Genomic DNA, 17,276 nt, shown 5'->3' on the forward strand with positions numbered 1-17,276 from the left:
TGGTGCATGGCTATAATTCCAGCTACTTGGGAGGCTGAGGCAGGAGAATAGCCTGAACCCACGAGGCGGAGGTTGCAGTGACCTGAGATTGTGCCACTGTACTCCAGCCTGGGCGACACAGCTAGACTTTGTCTCAAAAATAAATAAATAAACCAATTTTAGGCGTTCCTCTGGTGCAACGCAAAATGGGCTAATACAGCCTTCACGCTTGGTGTCCACTGGACCTGACAATCAGGGAAGGGCTGGTCTTGACTCTGCCATTAACAGGCAGACTATGACAGAGCAGTTCCCCTGCTTTGCCTCAGTTTGTCCTCTCTCAGTTGAGCAGAGCAGGGATAATTGCTTCTCATGTGGGCCACAGGACAAAACAAAGCCTTGAGTCCCACAGGAAGGTAGGTGGGCTATGTCCAAGGAAAGACAGACCTGGGGCAGTATTTTATGTCCCCGGGGTGGCAGAGGGACATGGAGATGATGCCTCCTTTGTGGGCAAGGGAGAAGGGAAGATAAGCAGAGAGGCGCCAGACACCTGCCTCACCCCCACCTCCCCCACCCCACACCAGGCCCGTTCCCACTTAGCCCCCAACTCAGGCTGCACCGTTCTCCTTGTGGTCAGTATGACTTTGTGGCCAAGCTGACAGAAGCTGACAGCTTGGATTCATCAGGGACAGCACGTAGTGTAGGTGATGTGCAGGATGGAAGTGGAAGGGGACACGGGAGCAGAGGTGTCAGGTCTGGGGCTGCCAACATGGTACTTGCCCTGGCTGTGGGCAGACCATGCTGGTCCACCCTGCCAGATGTGGCCTCTAATTCTAAGGTCTCCGAGTTCCAAGCCAGGACTGGAGCCATACTCCCCTTGGGGACAGGGGACACAGTCCACATAGACGTCACTTGTGCTTTGGGCAAAGCCAGCTGGACAAATGAATGGGAGGGGCCCCGCTGGAGGGTAAAACTGGGCCTGGACTACTCAGACCTGCCTCTGTGACAGGACGGTCCTGTCCTTCCAGTCAGACTCCTGAGCTGGAAGCCCACCCAGCCAGGGAGTGGGGAAGGGGTGGCCTGCAGTCTCCCTTGAGTCTGTAGCCCCTCCCACCCAAGGGAGCTCCATAAAAAAAAGATGCAGAAACACCAAGTGCCCCTCCCAGCTGCTGGCTGCTTCCTGGCGTGGCCTCCAGGACCCTGGATGAGTTAAGATGGGGCTGCCAGCAGCTGGGGGCAGGGGGAAAGCTGGGTGCCCAGGGTGGATGCCTAGCAGGAACATGCAGGTGTGGCAAGTGATGCGCTCTCAGAGCTGAGCCCCTTCTGCCCAGGGGGCCTTGGTGACACACCTGCTGCTGAGCTCAACCCAAGGAGTCAGGGCCTCGTGCCAAGCAGCCTCTCTGCTTGCGAAGACAGTCCTGGGATCGTTACCCCTCTGCCCAGGGCTCAAGTATCCAGGCTGTGGAAGGGCCAGTAGTCAGAAAGAGGGAGGCCGTGAGTGTGGGTCCCCTAGCAGTCAGGGGCCTTGGTGGACAAAGCCCCTGTGAGGGGGATGAGGGGGAAGGGAGACTGAGCTGTACCCCCCACCCTGAGATCTGTGGTACCAGGCTCCAGAGGGGGACCTGGGGGGAGACCAGCATGAGACGAACCGCTACTGATGCCTTAGAGCACCTACTCTGCAGGGCTGGGCCAGCCGGAGGTTGGCATCAGAGGAGTAGGCCAGGGGCCACAAGAAATAAGGCTTCATTTGGTAGAGCTGTGACCCTCTTCATCCTCTCCTGACCCCCCAGCTGACCCTCATCCTCAGACCTCTGCAGAACTCTGACCAAGTGGTGGTAGAGGAATTCTAAGGGGTCCAGGGTGGCCCTGGGCGACCCAGGGCTCAGACCAGCGTTCTGGGGTCGAGGGCAGGAGGCTGGAAGAGATGACCTCCCCTAGTCCTGCAAGGTTGCGCAGGCCCCTGAAGTCTGTGATGATTCTGCCACCAGTCCAGATCCACTGATCGCTAGAATGGGTGCCACCTTCAGGCTGGCACCAGCCCGGGCCCTCAGGTAGGACTGTGCGCGCCAGTGTCTGCACACCCTGGGGGAGGCAGAGGGCCTCTTGGTAGACACAGCCATCCCAGACCTCAGTCAGGACCTCCTTCCCTCTGCAGGCCTCCTCCCTCTGTCCATCTGCCTCCTCCACGTGCCCTGATCTGAAGCCTGCCTCCCCTGCTCATGGAGCCCTCCAAGATGCTCCTAGCCCCACTCTCTGGTCCCGCAGCACCTTCTGAGTGCAGATTCTGCCTTCTCAGAAGTCCGGGAGGCAGGGCCCCGCCTGGTCATAGCCTTCTTGTTCTGCTCTAAGTACTCCTGGCCCCAAAGCCTCCAGCCCACTGGGTGCCTGCACCTCCAGCTATGCCGCGGTTCTCCTCATCCTGGGCCTCCTGCTCGCCATAGTTGCCCTTGTCCTGGTGAGTGTCTGGCTGGGCCCAGGCTCCTTCCTGAGGGGCAGGCTGAGCCTTTGACACCTTGAGCCTTTTAGCCAAGCTGAGGAGATTCCCCCACCCAAGCCCAGCATCTCCTCATCCTCCAGCTGGGGCCGAGGGGTTTGGACCAGAGGGGTGGGCCTGAACCCAGTGTCCCCGCCCTTCTTGTCAAGGTGCTAAACTGGAGGGCGTGTCTTGGGTGCTGACTTTCCCAGGAACTCAGAGCCAGAGAGGGCCAGGTACCAGCCCGAGGTCACACAGCCAGGCGCTTCTTCCCTCCTAGACCCCCAAGGACTGGACTTGCAGGGCTGGGACAGAGGTGGGGTGGGGAAAAGCAATGCCTTGTCAACCCACACAGGGAGCCCACTCCCACCCCCAAGGTGTATAAAGTTGAGGAACACCCCTGCTCCCACTGCTCCCACGTCCATGCTCATTCAGGGCCCTGCTCCAAGTGCTTGGCACTCACACCGGCATCCCGCCCTCCATGCCACAGGTATCAGTCTCATTTACAGAGGGGAAAATGGTGGCCAAAAGCCTCCCCAAGCACACACCGCTAGACCACACAGAGGTCTTAGGTGCAGCTGAGGGTTCCACAGTCTCTGCTGTCCGTTCTCCCACTCGTGCTGCCAGGGACCACACTCTGGAGAGGGAGAAACGAGAGTGAGCTGGGTGCTCACACATGGGGCATGGGGGACTAGGAAAGGGTCAGCTAGGAGAACAGGGCAAGGTCTGATCCTGTATGTACACATCGCACAGCCCGTGGAGTCAGGAGACCCAGGGCCAGGTCCCAGCTCTGCGGCTGCTCAGCGTGTGACCGTGGTTATTTGTGACAACATGGATGAATCCAGAGGACATTACACTAAGTGAAATAAGCCAGGCACAGAAAAGAAATACTACATGATCTCGCTTATACGTAGAAACTATAAAAGTTGAACTCATAGACATACAGAGTATAATGATGCTTACCAGAGGCTTAGGGGGATAAAGGGGTAGGAAGGGAGGGAATGGGGAGTTGGTGACCAAACATTTTCAGATAGACTGGATGAATAAGTTTTGAGATTTATTGCATAGCAGGGTGAATACAGTCAATAATAATAAATATTTCAAAATAAGTATCATATCAAATGTCTCACCATGAAAATGCTAAGGCAAGGCAATACAATAATTAGATTTAATCATTCCATTGTTTACATATTTCAAAACATTCCACTGTACTCCATAGATATGTATAATTATGATTTGTCCATTAAAAATATTAATAATTTAAAAAGCTGATTTACTGATGAAACAGTACTGTGATCTAGGCTAAAATCAGGAATAGACATCTATTGCTACTTTTGTTATTTCATACTCTTGAAAATGCCCTGTTAATTGTACTTTCTAATTCCAGTAGCCACAAGCCACACGTGACTACTTAAAATTCAATTTAAGAAACTAAAAATTCAGTTCCTCATTGCTCAATAATCACATGTGGTTAGTGACTACCAAATTAGACACTGGTGATAAAGAATATTTACATCATTACAAAAATGTTCTATTGGATGGCACTGTTCTACAGTATGCAACAAGATGTAAAACAAGCAAAAAGCAGAGATATTTTTAAGTAGAAAACCACAGAGGCAACTAGATACCATGTAACTCCTGATACAATAGAAAGTATAATCAATTAAGTATTCTGGGTTCCCCCCAACCACGGAATCTGAATTTGATCAAGTTTCTTGAATTAATCACCAGTTGCAGAAAATGCAGGGATAGAAGAATCTATTAAATGACACCATGTAGTTGCTACCAGCAAAATCCATAGTGGAGGAAACTCTACAGGACAACATGATCTAGTTTCTTCAACAAAGAAAAAAAAGCAAGGAGGGGGGAAGAGAAGGAACAACAGGTAGAGGAGACTCAAGAAATATCAATTAAATCCAATCTGTGGACCTATGTGGATCCCAATTTGAACCACTACAAAAGAAAATTTAAGAAAGGCCGGATGCGGTGGCTCAAGGTTGTCATCCTAGCACTTTGGGAGGCTGAGGTGGGTGGACTGCCTAAACTCAGGAGTTTGAGCCAGCCTGGGCAACAACACGGTGAAACCCTGTATCTACTAAAATACAAAAAATTAGCCAGGCGTGGTGGCATGTGCCTGTAATCCCAGCTACTTGGGAGGTTGAGGCGAGAAAATTGCTAGAACCCAGGAGGTGGAGGTTGCAATGAGCCGAGATCGCGCCACTGCACTCCAGCTTCAGTGACAGAATGAGACTTTGCCTCTAAAAAAAAAAAAAAAGCAAAATTTAAAATAATTGGGGATATCTGAACAATAGATAGTTGATACCAACAGACTATTGCTTTAAAACATAAACAGTTGACCATTGAACAATACAGGATTAAACTGTGAGTCCACTTATACGTGGATTTTTTTTCGATAAATATATTGAAATTTTTTTGGAGGTTTGCCATAATTTGAAAACACTTGCGGACAAACCAAAATTAAGAAAAAGAGTTGTCATGAATGCATAAAACATATGTAGTCTATCTTATCATTTACTACCATAAAATATACATAAATCTATTAATAAAAAGTTGAGATTTATCAAAACTTATGCACACAAACTCTTACAGACTGTCTATGGTACCATTCACAGTTGAGAGAAATGTAAACAAACGTAAAGATGCACATGGTACTCTGGAAAGGACTGTCAATGCTATCAAAAAGAACCCCGACAGAACATCACGGATGTCTGGAAGGAGTGCACCACTGAAGACGTCATCGTTGTTATAGAAAAAACTGTGGTATCATCAAGCCTCAAACAATAAACTCCTGGTAGAGAAAACTGTGTCCAGATGTTGCCCATGACTTCACAGGATCTACAACAAAGCCCATCAAGGAAATCATGATAGGAGGTGAGGGGTTAGCTAACAGACACCACAGGAATTAAAAGACCACTTGATGGAGATGAGCTGCTTCCAAACCAGTGCCAGATAATGAGGAAGAAGACGTTAAAGAAGCAGCGTCAGGAAATAAATTGACATTAGACCATTTGGCAGAAGGGTTCTGATTACTTAAGACTGCTTTGGATTTCTTTTATGAATGGACCCTTCTATTATACCAGCACTGAAACTAAAGCAAATGGAAGGAGGATTGTTACCATACAGAAACATTTTTAGAGAAACGAAAATGCAGAGCAGATAGGGTTTTTCCGTAAAGTTACACCAAGTGTGCCTGCATCTCCTGAATCCCGTTCGACTTCCTCTACCTCTGCCACTTGAGATAGCAAAACCAAGCCCTCCTGTATTTTCCTCCTCAGCCTACTCAACAGGAAGACCTTTATGATGATCCACTTTATTTTTTTTCTGAGATGGAGTCTCGCTCTGTCGCCCAGGCTAGAGTGGAACGGCGCGATCTCAGTTCACTGCAACCTCCGCCTCCTAGGTTCAAGCAATTCTCCTGCCTCAGCTTCCCGAATAGCTGGTATTACAGGCGCCTGCTACCACACCCAGCTAAGTTTTGTATTTTGAGTAGAGATAGGGTTTCACCATGTTGGCCAGGCTGGTCTCAAACTGCCGACCTCAGGCGATCTGCCGGACTCAGTCTCCCAGAGTGTTCCGATTACAGGCGTGAGCCACGGGGCCCAGCTGATCCACTTCTACTTAATAAAAAGTAAACATTTTCTCTTCTTCACAATATTTTAAAATAAGTTTTTCCTAGCATACTTCATTGTTAAGAAGACAGTATAGACCAGGCACAGTGGCTCACGCCTGTAAACCCAGCACTTTGGAGGCCGAGGAGGGTGGATCACCTGAGGTCAGGAGTTCGAGACCAGCCTGACCAACACGGTGAAACCCCCTCTCTACTAAAACTACAAAAAAATTAGCCAGGCATGGTGGCGCATGCCTGTAATCCCAGCTACTCAGGAGGCTGAGGCGGGAGAAGCGCTTGAACCCGGGAGGTAGAGGTTGCAGTGAGTCGAGATCTGCCACTGCACTCCAGTCTGAGTAACAAGAGTGAAGCTCCAGGCCGGGCACGGTGGCTCAAGCCTGTAATCCCAGCACTTTGGGAGGCCGAGATGGGCGGATCACGAGGTCAGGAGATCGAGACCATCCTGGCTAACACGGTGAAACCCCGTCTCTACTAAGAAATACAAAAAAACTAGCCGGGCGAGGTGGCGGGCGCCTGTAGTCCCAGCTACTCAGGAGGCTGAGGCCGGAGAATGGCGTGAACCCGGGAGGTGGAGCTTGCAGTGAGCTGAGATCCGGCCACTGCACTCCAGCCTGGGCTACAGAGCGAGACTCCGTCTCAAAAAAAAAAAAAAAAAAAAAAAAAAAAGAGTGAAGCTCCAGCTCCAAGAACAAAAAAAGCACACAGTATAATAAAACATGTAACATACAAAACAGTGTTAATTGACTGTTATCGGTAAGGCTTCTGGTCAACAGTAGGCTATTAAAACAGGTAAGTTTTGGGAAAATCAAAAGTCGTATGTAGATTTTCCTGTGGGGTAGGACGGGTTAGTGTCCCTAACCCCTGCATTGTTCAAGAATCAACTGTAATGGTATTACAGTTATGTAAAAAGAGTCTGTCTTTAGAGATACATAAAATATATTGTTATCAAAGCAACAATGTATCTAGTTTAGATTTTGTATTATTACATTGTAAAAATTATTCATATAAGGCCTCTACCATTATACCATAAATCTCTAGAGGGAATAGACTTTTAAAAAGGTAAAATATTTCCAATACCTGATTTGCAGAAAACGATTAATAAATGCTTACTAAATGCAACCACTATCGAAGGGGTTCTTAACACACATATGTTTTTTTCCTTTATTTCCAATACCTGATTTGCAGAAAACGATTAATAAATGCTTACTAAATGCAACCACTATCGAAGGGGTTCTTAACACACACGCGTTCTTTTCCTTTATCCTTACCTCCTCTTTCTCTCCCATGTTTTAAAACCTACGTAACAGATACTACTTGGCCCTGTGGTTGGTCCCTTGCTTAGATATACTAATTCTGAGCCACAGAATTAGCTAACCACATGATCCAGCATTATACAACAACAAAACACTTCAAAAAACCAATGCAAGTTGGGGGTGGTGGTGCACACCTCAAGTTGCCTCTAGTTCCTGCTAATGGGGAGGTTGAAGCAGGAGGATCACTTGGGCCCAGGAGTTCAAGGCTACAGTGAGCTATGATTATGCCAACACACTCCAGGCTGAGTTACAGAGCGAGACCCTCACCTCAAAGAAAAAAACAAAACAAAACCACAGTCATGTTATTTCAAGAGAGTCAGGTAGGTATCAAACCAATGCTTATGAACAGGAAAATTATGCCAATCTGAAAATATGTGGAAAATCTGCTTGGCATTTTATCTTCCCCTAAAGTACTAATATTTTCAAGCCTGTCAAATTCCCCAAATGAAATGAAAACCCTCTCTTACCATATTGACATGTATGATGCTATGGGACTTGATTTAATCTAAGAATTCTGAAACTGCTTCTCACTAAAATTCAACATGAAAAAAGAAAACCCATACACCACCGCCAATAAGATTTTTTTTTTTGGAGACAGGGTCTTGCTCTGTTGCTCGGGCTAGAGTGCAGTGGCACAACCATGGCACACTGAAGTCTTAACTTCCCAGGCTCAAGTGATCCTCCCACCTCAGCCAGCATGTACTACCACACCTGGCTAAGTTTTAATAAATTTTTTGTAGAGACAAGGTCTCAGTTGTTGCCCAGTCTGATCTCAAACTCGCGCGCTCAGTCCTCTCGCCTCAGCATCCCAAAGTGCTAGGACTGCAGGCATGAGCCGGTGAGCCTGATCAACACAAATTCTCCAATCAGATGCCAGAATCTGGAATGAGAAATGCAATCAGTGACCTGAAAACAGTCTGGGGAGCAGGGAAAAGCCTACAAACCTGACTGCTTAGAATAGGGGTATGTGAACTCTGGCCTGCATGACAAATCCAGCTGCCACCTGTCTTTGTAAATAAAACTATTTCGCTTTCTTTGTTGTTTTTTGTTCTGAGATAGGGTCTCTGTCATCCAGGCTGAAGAGTGGTGGCCTGATCATGGCTCACTGCAGCCTGGAACTCCTGAGCTCAAGCAATCCTCCCACCTCAGCTCCCAAATAGCTGAGGCACACACCAGCATGCATGGCTAATTTAAAAACTCTTTTTTATTTTATAGAGATGAGGGGGTCTCAATATGTTGCTCAGGCTGGTCTTGAACTCCTGGCCTCAAGTGATCCTTGGCCTCGGCCTCCCAAAGCACTAAGATTACAGGTTTGAGCCATCATGCCCAGCCAGTAAATAAAACTTACTCGGAACAGTTATACCTATCCATTTAAGTCTATGGCTGCTTTAGCATTATAAGGGCAGAGGCAGAGTTGAGCAGTCACAACAGAGATTATGTAGTATGCAAAGCTAAAAATATATACCATCTGATTCTTCACAGAAAAAGTTTGCTGACGCTAGTCTAGAGGACAAGAAGATTCAAATATCCACCACTGTCAGCACTGCGGTGCAATATAATGAATCAACAGTTTTCTATAACACAGGTACATCTGTTGCAGGGCAGTCAAGGTACCATGGAGGATCTTTTGAATATGTGTCAACCTTCTAGTAATTTTTCAGACTACAACTCCCAGTAAATGCTAGGCCAGAGCCTGGGAGGAGGGAAAGATGAGGAGGCCAGATAGGCATGCAATGGTGTGATGCTTTCAGGGAGGCGTGGCTCCCAATCAGTTAGTCAATCAGCCAACCAACCAATGGAGTGATAGGAAATCTTTTCTTGTACTACCACAGTTATAGAAGATTCTAGTTGAGTCCAACAGATGTGAATAGAAATTTAATCCATTTCAGTATCTAGAATCTAAAAATTAGAGTCTGGCTCAAAAGCTATGCACATAACCCACCCTCCCTATAGATCTCAGAAAGGGATTCTACTGGCATCCAAATAAAGACCAGGTGAGGTCAGGGATAACCCACATATATTTTCTTTCTTGATAAACACCATATCTGTCTAGATAACTTTATCAGGTTAATGGAGGAAAAAAAGGTGATAAGAACATATATCCATAATACATTCTGGGTAAATCAAGTAATGCATCGTAAAAATTAATGTTGGAAATATAGAAATATATAGAAAGTTAGTGGGATATGACTTAAGGGCACCATTTAAGAAAGAAAAGAAAATTGGTGGGAGAACAAGTTATCTCATGATATTTAACAGTACAGTAATAATACATTTTTAAAACCCCAACAACAGTATCTACCAAATTAACATTTACTTCAGTTTCACTGATTTTGTGGCTCTCTTGGTTTGGCTGTAGAGCTGTGCAAGAGCATAAGAGTTTATAGCTGGTTCTTGTTTATATATATTTAAATAATATCATAATAAATATCATGTAAACCAATATTGGAATTTGTAGGGATTTTTTCCCCTGTAAATGGACCTAAACATTGTAAGGTCTGTGAAACATCATTTATAATTACAAAATACCATTTCCCAGTCATTTTATTATTTATTTATTTACTTAGAGATAGAGTCTCACTCTGGAGTACGGTGGCAAAATCTTGGCTCACTGCAACCTCCACCTCCTGGGTTCAAGTGATTCTCTAGCCTCAGCCTCCTGAGTAGCTGGGAATACAAGTGCAAGCCACCATGCCCAGCTAATTTTTGTATTTTTAGTAGAGACAGGGTTTCACCATGTTGGCCAGGCTGGTCTTGAACTCCTGACCTCAGGTGATCCGCCTGCCTCGGCCTCCCAAAGTGTGGGGATTACAGGTGCGAGCCACCAAGCCCGGCTGAATTTCCCGGTCTTTTTAAAAAGGGAGAGACAAAACTTTCACTTCTAACAATATGACAGACTAGGTTACATATATATTCACTTCTATATATGATATTTTTATTAGAAATACATTTTGAAGATATGTTAACAAGTAAAACAATAAAAAACAAACCATGTTTTAGATTGTATCCTGGTTAGGAAAACCATTTGAAAAGAATATTTCTGGGACAACTGGGGAATTTCAATATGGAATGGGTGAATGTAGGAACTATTAAATTCCAGGGTTCTACAATTATGATAAAATCACCAGACTGAAAGGAATGAAAAGTGCTTTAGAATCTAATCCACACCTAGTGTTTGGATTCCTTCTATAATAGTGGCTCATTTCCCTATCTAGCAATAGGGAACTTCTCAGCTCCTGAGACACACCATTCCAAATCAGCTCACCGATAATCATCAGAGCTTCTTGATGAACAAAAAGGTTTAAAAAAACCTTAAGTAAGATATTGCCTATAAATAGCACCAGGGTCATTTAACAAATGCTGTTCACTACTGTTCTTCTTGGGGTAGGAGGGATCTTTGAGCAAGACTCTACCAAAAGCTAAAATGTACTATGTGACTACATTAATGAAAAGAAAATAAATTTAATCTAAGTAAGAATGCTCTTAATAAATATTTTGGATAAGATTCCCTTTCTAAATGTAAATAGATATCCAATATTTACTGGAATATCTGGAATATCCAATATTTACTGGAATATCTGGAATATCCAATATTTACTGGAATATCTGGAATATCCAATATTTACTGGAATGTCTTTCAGAATTGAAAACTTCTACTCAATTATTCCCTGGGCCGGCGTGGTGGTTCAAGTCTGCAATCTCAGCACTTCGGGAGGCCGAGGCCAGTGGATCAAGAGGTCAGGAGTTCGAGACTAGCCTGACTACTAAAAATACAAAAATTAGCAGGGTGTGGTGGCAAGTGCCTGTAATCCCAGCTACTCGAGAGGCTGAGGCAGGAGAATCACTTGAACCCAGGAGGCGGAGGTTGCAGTGAGCTGAGATCACGCCACTACACTCCTGCCTGGGCAGCAGAGCGAGACACCATCTCAAAAAAAAAAAAAAAATATTCTCTAATGAATATGAATATACAATGTGTATTCTTAGTCAACTATTATCCTGTAATACATATACTTACCTCCTGTGCATCTCTTGCTGCCTTTGCATCATCCTCATTATAGCGGTTACAGTTGTACCTTCAAGTAAATAAAGAGGATTCCATAAAGAAAAAAAAATCAATGAAAAGAAAAAAAAAAAATCCCAGAATTTTAACCTGGATTTACAGATTATCTAACACCAACGTTGTCTTTTATAACAGAGAAACTGAGATGTTAAAACACCCAGACTTCTACTGCTATGACAGAATTAGCAGGCTGAAAGGAACTGTTCTAAACCTATCTAGTGTTTGAATCCTCTATAATAAATTAGTTCTTTATCCAGTGATAGGAAATTCCCCACCTCCTGAGGCAGTCCATTTCAAATCAACTCACCTATCATTATTAGAAAACACTATCCTTCTAGAACCTTTGACTCTTGTCTGAATTCCTAACTCAACTTTTTGAGAAAGAGACAAACTTTTCTCTTAGGCCATCTGTTACTTAAGCCAAATATTTCTAATTTTCCAGGATTATTCACCTTATCTGCTCTTTTATACACCACAGAGAACCAACAGTTGACAACCTACCAGGTAATAGACGCTGTGCTATGTGCTTTGCTATTACAGTTTTTCAGAGTCATTTAAAACTGCATGATATACAGAACGGTGGGAACGGGGAAACATACCCAGAGAGGTCAGCTCAGAGCGTAGATGAGTAACACTTGCACTTCCCCTGGAGTGGTTACTATACCCCAGTTATGGAAGCAGCTATTTCTTCAGTGCTTACTATATACCATGCACTTGGCTAAGGACTTTAAATGTACTAACACATTTAATCCCTTAAACATGTTATGAAATACGCATTATTTTCTTCATTGAGAAGATGAAGAATACAATTAAGAGAGGACGAGAAACATACTTAAGAGTATGACAGAGTTTCAGAGCTTAAACTTTTGCCTGTCACCCAATGGAGGCTTATGCCCTTAACCAGTGAGAAAACTGCTCATATGCTGTGTAAGATTCTTTTTTTTGAGACAGAGTTTCGCTTTTGTTGCCCAGGCTGGAGTGCAATGGGGTGATCTTGGCTCACCACAACCTCCACCTCCTGAGTTCAAGCGATTCTCCTGCCTCAGCCTCCCAAGTAGCTGGGATTACAGGCATGTGCCACCACGCTGGGCTAATTTTGTATTTTTAGTAGAGACGGGGTTTCTCCATGTTGGTCAGGCTGGTCTGGAACTCCTGACCTCAGGTGATCCACCCACCTTGGCCTCCCAAAGTGCTGGGATTACAGGTGTGAGCCACCGTGTCTGGCCCAAGATTCTTATATTAGTTCAAGTAAGCCATCAATAAAATGAAGAAAGCAGTATGTTTCTCTGTGTGTGTGTGTGTGGGTGTGTCTGCATATACTTATAACATTAATCACATACTGTGTATTTATTTAGCTTGCAAGTTAGATGGTGATATCTATGAGGTAAAAATGTTATTCATAATACATGGCACATACCTATGTAAATACATTCTTCCCTTAATTTCCCCAACCTACCAGGCAGATCCATGTGGTTCCCATGGGCCAAGACACACCCAGCAAAACTCTGCTTTACACTTCTGGTTACGACAGACCATGTGATTACAACCACCATCCTTCTCAATTGTGACATGGCATTTGGGACATTCCTATGAAAACAAACTATAAAGTTGGTGTCAACGCTACACCAGGTTGCATTACTAACATTAAAGAAAAGCCAGTTCTAGATTTGGTTTTTAAACATCTTATTTATTGTGATTAATACACATAAAGCACTTACAACAGTGTTGAACACTTAAGCACTATTTAAAGTGAGCTGTTACCATTATTACCACTGGCTTTTAAGATGTACAATTTAAGGACTTGGGTTTTTAAACTTAGAGTCTCACTACGTTGCCCAGGTTGTAGTGCAGTGGCTATTCAGAGGCCCAATCATAGCTCACTAAAGCCCTGAACTTCTGGAGTCAAGTGATCTTCCCACCTCAGCCTTCCTAGGATTTCTTTTTAAGCAGAGTTGAGAGACAAAAACATTTTAAGTATTTAGTAATAATAGTATTATGGGAGATAAAAGCATTCTATTCATATAAATAGACTATACTGTCTAGTGTCATCTAGAAATAATGGAGTACTTCCCATATCCCATGCACTGTTGTCAGTGTTTTATATGTATCAACTAATAATTTCTTAGAGTGGTGCTATTCCTATTTCCATTTGTCAGATTAATAAACTAAGGGAGAAAGAAATTATAAAGAAGCTAGTCCAAGGTCACATAAGTGAAGTCAGGATCCAAATCCAAGCAATCTGACTTCAATGTCAGGTAACTAGGAAATCAGACCTTGATTGATAAATTCATTTTGTGACTACTGGATTTTCCAAGTTTCTCCTGCCAAATACCCAGATTTTAAATTCTTTTCATTGTACTCCTTAACAAGTATGCTACAGAGATCATGTTAGATTATTTTTTTCCAAGTCCAAATCATTTTCTTTTTCTTTTTGAGACAGGGCCTCACTGTTGCCCAGGCTGGAGTGCAGCAGTGCAATCACGGCTCACTGCAGGTTTGACCTCAAGGGCTCAAGTCATCCTCCCACCTCAGTCTCCCAAGTAATGGGACTACAGGCACATGCCACCATGCTCGGCTAATTTTTGAATTTTTTGTTGAGGTGGGGTTTCACCAAGTTGCCCAGGTTGGTCTCAATCTCTCAGGCTCAAGCAATCTGCCCACCTTGGCCTCCCAAAGTGTTAGGATTACAGGTGTGAGCCACTGACCTGGCCTCATATCATATTCTTGGTTGCTAGTAAGCCAAAATTACCTCTCTGTAGGCCTACGGTTTTTTTGTTCTTGCATTTGTGATTGAGGTTTGTAACTCCCCCAAGGAGGGAACGTCACCCACTATATTAGTATTTGCACAATTTGGCCTTCTTTGTGGAACTGACTATGCTGTCCCTCAACGATAGCAATTTAAAATAGGCCAATATAGCATTTTTTAAATTATATATTTCAAATCAAATTTTTGAAATCACCCACATAAGAAATTTTACATTTTTCCAAACAAGCAAATTTCAGGCATAAAATGTTTCATTCTAAATTTCTTGGTTATAATTAACCAAATAGTATTAAACTTTCAAAATGTTAGGATATCACTGACAATATGCAAATCTGTGTAGGGAGCTAATAATCTTTAAAGCTTCTAAAACCTCAAGAGAAAAACTCTTCGGTTTTCTCTCAAAAATACTGAGCAGCTAAATTTGCTTTACAAATTGCCATTCTTCCTTGATAATCTATAATCTAAACTAAGCCAAACATATTCAGGTCTGTACTCCCTATTTTAAACATCTTCGGGGCTTACGAGTAGGAATTTCTCTAAATGTAGAAAAAAGGCAACTATTTAAACAATTTAGTGAAAATATAATTGTCTTATTCTAAATATAAGTTTTTCAGAGCATATTAAAGAATTCTGGAACTTTAAGGAACATTTCTTGTGGGAAAATCTTCAATTTTCAAAAAATGAATGCTTGGTTAAGAATTTTTTTTAATAATAAAAGAAGTAACCACTTTCTGATATTACAGTATATTTTCAGTAAGGTTTTCTTTGATTGATGTGAGTTATGCTTATCGTGATGGTTTGGGAGGGAACAAAAAAATATTTCTACCGTATATTCCTTAAAGAATTAGGCATTTGTTTTATGTGGCAAGATTCACTGTTTCACTACTTTCTGGGAGATAGAAATGTATATTCATGTTTTATCTGTAAGTATGTAAGATGTATACTTAAACACACACAGATAACCTGTGTTGGCCTTCACTGTTTACGCACTTCTTACTCTCATTGTCCTGTGATGAGTGAGTGAACAGTTCAAAGATAACTTTATGTACTATGGGTCAAACAACTCAGCATTCTTTAAAGCATCATCTTTACATGTACAAAATAATACTAAAAATGAATAGCCCATGAACCATCCTACCATTCATTACCCAAGTCACTTACTATGTGGACAGGATAGGACTGAATTACATAAAGGATGGATAATACAACTTTGTATTGAAAGACTAGCTGGGTACACGGCTGGCATTCAAATGCTTACTCATTATGTTAGTGATTGACGAGAAGGGTACTCAAGACTTGAACACTTCTAAGACATTTGTCTGGGGTTAAGAAAGTCGCTTGTGGTCATAAAGAGACTGAATTTTGAAACTAGTATCGAGAGCAATATACTTCAAAAAAAAATTAGGAACAAAAATGTAAATCAGCCTAATAGAACCAAGCTAGGCGGAGTAAACTCCAATACATTCGTATACTAAATAGCAGCCGAGCACAAATCCCACACTTGAAAAATTATCAGCTTTTTCCTCTATAGAACACTAATTTTTTTCCAGTAGAGAAACCTAAGGCAGAGAACTGTGGATACTGTAGTATAGTACTCAATACTCTAAAATAAACTCAAAGACAAAAAGGAAATAACAGGCAAGCCTTCTGGGAAAAAAAAAAGACTCAATGGAGAAAAAGATGAAATGAAGCCTGTAAGTAGGTCACCTTATTGCTTTTGCTAATGCCAAAACACCAACCCTTATCATTTTCATTACCAAGAATTACTGAAGGAAAACACTAAGCTTTGCGTTGGCTGCAATCCAATTGGAAGTTTCACTGTCATCATCACACTTTTTAATCCATTTCTTTAACCACTGTTCGAAAACAACAATTGTTAGAATACAACAAAAGACTTTGAAAAAGAGCAAATTACTTTAGCACTTAACTATAGTCAAGCTTAAATGTAAAAGCCAATGAATAAGATTATCACTAGGCTCATATCTTCTTAAGCCAGGGAAATCCCATAGCTATAATGTCCAGTATATATAAAATCAACCAAAGCAGGATTTTCTTTGGCAGAAGCTGAGTGGGGAACCTAGAGCCTGAAACGAAGCCCAACTACAAGGTGTGTATTCCCCTAATTACAAAGCCTGACAAAGACGTGCCTTAGCCATGATTATCCTAGTAATAATCAGGAACTGACTTGACTTATACTAAGGAATTACCTCTGAATACATGCAATAATCATCCAAAATTAAAAGGGTAAAAAAAAAAAAACCTACCAATAGATAGATAAAATCATCAGCTATGATTTTCAGTCACTAAGTCTTAGAAGTGTGTCATTACATTATTTAAAAATGGAAATGTCAGACAAACTCACATTTAACAGGATCATGCCAATTTTCTCCACAGTTAAAGCTGTTAAGTGATGCAAAGAGTTAATAGAATTAAGGCCTACCTACAGTAAGTAAGTAAATAAGCCAATCATTTCATGCCTTATAGTTCCACAGTCACTAGTTTCTAGTGACTGGCAAATACAAGGAGAGAATCCATGTCTGCTTTACGGTTAATTACCTAGAATTTAGTATTAGAACTGAAACATAGTGGGTACTCAATATGTGTGAAATGAAGAATGACTACAAGCATGAAGACACGCTTTGATGACAATTTCATAATAATTGTTGCTAAGGTGCCTCAGACTATATTGAGAAGTTTCAACCCATGCTTCATCAGTGTATTTTTAATCTTTTACTTAACACCCTAAATGAAGAATAAAAGGCTGACTTTCTAGGTTACTTATATAATTTAGTACTAATACACAGTGAACAATATATAGGAAGCAAATAGGTCACATCTTTGCATTATTTAAACAAAAGAACCTCAGCCCTGTAGAGGGAAATGGTACTGGGCAAGGTATTAAAAAAAAAGACTACTTACTAAACATGTATTAATCGGTAATTCACTTTTGTTTTCTAAGCTCATGACATACACATTTGTAAAAGAAGGATAATTAACAAACACAAATGCTTAAGAAAAAAATAATTAAACGACAGATTAGC

At 42.5% G+C, this 17,276-nt stretch overlaps 1 pseudogene; it reads right to left on the reverse strand.

Moving 5' to 3' along the window:
• Positions 1–3,485: 3,485 nt before the first annotated feature.
• Positions 3,486–17,276, reverse strand: part of LOC123574455 (E3 ubiquitin-protein ligase ARIH1-like) — a 32,702-nt pseudogene continuing 18,911 nt past the window's right edge.

Source organism: Macaca fascicularis, chromosome 7 (assembly GCF_037993035.2).
Source record: "Macaca fascicularis isolate 582-1 chromosome 7, T2T-MFA8v1.1".
In the NCBI taxonomy this organism is placed as follows: domain Eukaryota; kingdom Metazoa; phylum Chordata; class Mammalia; order Primates; family Cercopithecidae; genus Macaca; species Macaca fascicularis.